Here is a 5,256-nt window from a genome sequence, read left to right as displayed (position 1 = left end):
GGGGGGGGGAAGGCGGAGGGAACCTTGCAGAGAGGCAGGCGGCTGTCTCAACGTGCCTGCTCCCCGCCCCCCTTCCTCAGAACCGGTTTGGCCAGTCTGGGGTACAGAGGGGGCTGGAACAATGGGAGTCCTATGCCTGCACGAGAGGCTCTGAAGGACCCCAGACGTCCTAAAGATGGGGGAGGCACTGCTGCTTCTCCTGGGAGACAGGTTACTCCTCTGCTGGAGCTTCTCGTATGCAAGGTGTGCTCAGGGGACTCCTGGGGGCTGGAGAGCATCCTGGGAGCCTCACAGAGAATCTCCCAAGCCTTGGAATCCTCAGGAACTCTGAGACCTCCGCTGACCCTCTCTGAGCCTAATAACGCATATATAAAATGGGAATACTCAGCTCTGATGCTGAGACATGGAAATCGGTGCTGACAGTTGCCAATGTGACATCTGGCTTCATCCTGGATGGCCTTTCTAGCATGGCCACTTCTCACAAATTACTCATCCTTTCCTGTCACCTGGAATGACCCACCTCACCATCTCCCATAGACCCTCCATCACAAAGCCTTCTCGGACTGAGCCCTCAATAAAGTAATTAAGATAGCCTAAACCCAACCACCCTCCATAAGGATTCTTTGTGCTGCTCTGTATCTGGCCTATAATTTTCCAAAGCTTGTGAAAGGGGAAGCTGCTTCCCCCCAACCCCAGCCCCACTACCTTCCATTAATTTGAACACTGCAAATGCCAAGCACTTATTATTATATGATTTGGGCTGGGATGTTGTTCAGTGGTAGAGCTTGCCTGGGCTGTGTAGGCCCTAGGTTTGATCCCAGCTCTGGAAGAAAAAAAAAAAAAGTTATGTATACAAAAAATAATACATTGCTAATAACTTGTATTGCACATTTACTATGCACCAGGCACTCTTTTGAGCACTTTACATGCATTTCTTCATTCATTTATCTTTACCAGGACCTATGAGGCTGACACAGTGGCCGCTGTCACTTAGCAGGTCTGGAGCTTTCATAGGTAAAATCACACAGGCAGTTATCTCATTTGAATATCTCATCAGTTCTATGAAGTTTCTATCTTACAGATGATGAGACTGAGGTTCAAGGGATTAAATAACTTGCCCAAGGCCACATAATTAGTAGTAATGAACTAATAATGAAGTAGTAATGAAGCCTAAATCTGCCTGACCCCACCACCAACCTATATCCTTAACCACGCCCCTGCACTGCCTCACCAGGGTTTTGGGCGGGGCCCATAAACAGTGTAAGTCTGTTGGGAGATGTCTCTGCTGACTAGCTAAACCCTTTTAGTGTGGTTCATACACTATGGGTTTTGATGACACACAGGGCAGGCTTGCTTCATGGCTCAGACTCCAAAGAACGCTCCTTTAGCAGCCAATGACGACCATTGTGTTCGGAGTCATTAGGATGCTTGCTTCCTTGTGTCCATATCCACCTCCTCCCCTAGAGCAGCATCACATAGTGAGGACACACTGCCCAAGGCGGGTGGGGACTAGGTGGCCATGGAGAGGTCGCACACTGGGACACAGAGATAGATTTACTGTCAGCATTTCAAAAAGAGCAAGAGGCAGGGAACACAGAGAGAACCCCAATGGTTTCATTCCTGGCCAACGCACTGCTCGGATCCCTACCTGGAAGCCAGAGGGCCCCCATCGAAAGAACATCCTGGGGAATCTAGGGTCTTCAGTTGTTCCTGCGTCCTGAGCTCAGAGGACAGCAGCCCCAGAGGGAGTAAAACTTGTCCAGGTTGCGTAGGCTGACCTCCAGAGCCGAAAGCCTCCTCCTGGGGTGCGTATGTAAATAAAGGGGCGTGGTATGGGCGGGGTTTCACGGGAGGCGGGACCAGGCGGAAATGTGGGGAATCCAGCCAATTGCTCCAGGGAGAAGACAGCAAGACCACGGGGCTAGAACGGGCTGAAACTAGCGGGGGATGGCCAAGAGGCGTGGTCACGCTGGTCAGGCAGGGCCAGGTTCCCCGCCCACCCCGCCGTGCGGACAGCAAGCGGCGCCCGCCAGTTAGTCGCCAGCACCTGTTGGCTAGGTAGCGCTCACGCTCTTTCTTGGCCAGGGCGGCGGCACCTTCGGCACGAGCCAGGCAATGAGGCGCAGACGTGCTGGGGAGAAGGGGCAGGGGCGGCCAAAGCCAGATGATTATTTTAGTAATCTTAGTTTATGGTGCGCTTACCATGTACGAGGAGGTGTTCCGAGGGTTTTCTGGATATCTTCACAACTCCATGAGGTGAGTATAACTGACACTCCCATTTACATATGAAGAAACAGAAGCATAAAGGTGTGATTTGCCCAAAGACACAGAGGAATAATTCAAACCCCTCAGCGCTCACTAGAGACCCTGTTGGAGGCAGGGCTGTTGAAAGGGGGTCTTAAGCAAAACGGGAGGGTGCATGCTTCCTCTCCTTTCTCCAGGTCTTTTCCCAAATATACTATTATTAGCAGAGTTAAGTCATTGTGTACCTACAGTGTGCCAGGCACTGTGCGAGTGTTTGACACTGAGTCTTCATAACGACCCTGCGAAGCAGGTCCCCATTATAAAATATAGCCCCATTTACAGCAGGTCGGCGACAGTGCCTGAACTCGAACCAGATCTGAGACAGGTTGAGCCTTCCTCAAGGCGACGATGAAGTCTAGACGCACAACCCGCAGCTTCCAGGAGAAGAAGGTGCGGTTCCCCTGCACAAAAGCCTTGAAGCTGGGTTGAGGCGTCAGGAGAAGCTTTCAGTTGTCGACTCGGAGGCCTACATTCCGGGCCCTCCAGGTCCTAGAACCCGGCCCTGCCCCTTCAAAACACCAACCCCATCAACCGAACAAATGCCTGTCTAGAGGAGTCTGCATCCAGGGGTCCCCGCAGGAACCTCAGGAATCTCGTTACCAGGACTCAGAGCCGCGCCCCGCTACCCTAAGGCTCCGTCCCGCCCGGATTCAGACTCCGCCCCATCCAACACCACCTCCACCCGGCCAATCCAGGCTCCTGCCCTGTGGTTCTCAGACTTTCCGCCCCGCTTGGACTCAGCACCGGCTACTCCTAGACAGGCCTGGGCCCTCCGGACCCACCTGCCCCTCCCAAGTCAATGACCGCGCCTCCAGCCGCTTCCCTGCTCCGCGGCCTGATGAGTCCCCCACCTGCAGGTAGGCGAAGGGCGCAGGCGCCAGCCTGAAATATACCTAGAGGACAGTTGGCTGTGGCAGTCTTGGAGACCAGGCAGGAAGTCCAAGGTGAAAGCGACAAGGAAAAGCCTGCAGGGCACGAAGGTCTTCAAGGCCAAGTGCTCTAATTCACTCCCCATTCGGGTCCAGACCCACTCTCGCATCAGGATGCGCCTACCTTCTGAGACTTCCAAACCTATGACTGCTATCCCAACTCCATCTCCCATTTCTCTATCATGTGGGCCCTGCCCCCCAACACCCCCTGCCCCCATCTCTGACCTCTGTTTCCCCTCCGATCCTGTATCCCCTCCCCTTGACTGTGCTCACATTCACCATTGCCGACAGGTGGTCCGTGGCCTCTAGCAGGAGCAGACAGATGCCCTAAACCCCTGTGCCTTTTGGCCACTGGCGGCTGGTACTCACACAAGAAACTGGGATCTCATTGTTGAGCAGAGAGAACAGGGGCGTCAGCAGGAAGGCCACCACAAAGATGGTGATGAACTCAAGCTGCAGCACTGGGAGACAGGGAGCCTCAGGCCTGGGCCAGCTCCCCAGTGTGTCAGGTCCCCCATGCCCCATGCACACACCCATACTGCAGGGTCACTGCTCACCTATCCCCAGGTATTCATCAAGCAGGCCCTTGCACTGGATGAGCTCATAGTTCTCTGAGTGCTGCAGCTCCTGCCTTGTCTAGATGTCCCACATCCTTGCCAGCTGCCCCTGCTGCTTCTGGGCCTTCAGCCTCCTGCAGCAGAGGCAGGGAAACCTGATAATAGCTGTAACAATATCCTGTGTCAGGAACGACCATTTCTATTCCTCCAACACTCCTTAGAGTCAGCACGATATTCCCACCTGACAGAGGAGAATCAGAGACCTAGCTAGAGACTTTGCCCAAGGCTCCCCAAATTTTAAGAGGTAGAGCCGGGGTTGAAATCATCATTTGGGTCTGGAATGCAGTTCTCCTTATTAAGTGCTCCAGGACTCAGTGCATCCTACATAATCAGTCATTCTTGGTCTCTGGAATCTTCTCTCCCCAAAATAGCAATCAGAAGCTCTCTGTTTCAAAGCTCTCTCCTGTTCAGCATTGCATAATCCTCTTTGCTCTTTTTTGAGAGGTATCATTATTCCCATTGTTCTGGTGAGAAAACTGAGGCTCAGAAGAGACAGGGCTAGCCTTGTGCCTGTCTCCTGACACCCAGGCAAGCTTTCCTTCTGCTTTGTTCTCATAAAATCCCTGCCCACAGCCTGGCTAGGCCCAGCCTGTCCTGCCTTCCTGTTCCCCACACTCAAGGCAGGATGCGCTCCTCCATGTTACTGCCATTCGCTGCCACAATGATGAAGAGCCTAAGCCAGCTCAGCAAGGCAGCCGCTAGGGCTGCACTGTTGTTGGCAGACACAGGGCACCTTATTTGGGACTTAGGAGCTGCAGAGGGGTGACTCTGCCTCCCTGCCAGTGTAACTGGCATGTGCCTGGTCACCTTCTCCTCCCACCCATCCTGGAGACCTCAGATGCAGATCCTACCCCTGCCAGACTTGAGGATGGGATGGCCCTCACACTTCTCCAAGAGCCAGCTACACAGGGGTGTAGCTGGTCACCTGTGAGCGAGGGCTGTGCAGAGAGCTAGGGACTGACTTCTCAAGAGAGGGCTCTGCAGCCAGCTGGCTTTGAGGGTCCCAGCTGGGTCATGCCAGGGTCCACATGGGACCAGCAGGGGCAGCATATGATCAGGGGGTAAGAATATCAAGGCCCCTTCCATCACCCCACTTTGGCCTATGCTCACCAGTGTCTCTGGCCAACGGGCAGGAATAGCGAAGGCTGGGCCTGCTCACTGCCCTCCTGCTCTTGATCTTGCCCAGTGGCCTGTTAGGACAACTCATACCTGACTCCCACCTAGCAGGGTCTTGGTCCTGCTCAGCGGTGCTTTCTGACTCCTGGGCTAGCCTGATGTTGTTTTTTGTTTGTTGTTGTTGTTGCTCTTTTAATTAAAAAAAAAATTAGTTGTTGATGGACCTTTTATTTATTTATATGCAATGCTAAGAATCGAACTCATCAAACTCAGGGCTGGGTTGTGGCTCA

This window comes from Marmota marmota, unplaced genomic scaffold (genome assembly GCF_001458135.2).
Source record: "Marmota marmota marmota unplaced genomic scaffold, marMar, whole genome shotgun sequence".
Taxonomy (NCBI): Eukaryota; Metazoa; Chordata; class Mammalia; order Rodentia; family Sciuridae; genus Marmota; species Marmota marmota.
The sequence above is the reverse complement of the archived record's forward strand: the minus strand, read 5'-3'. Positions refer to the sequence as shown.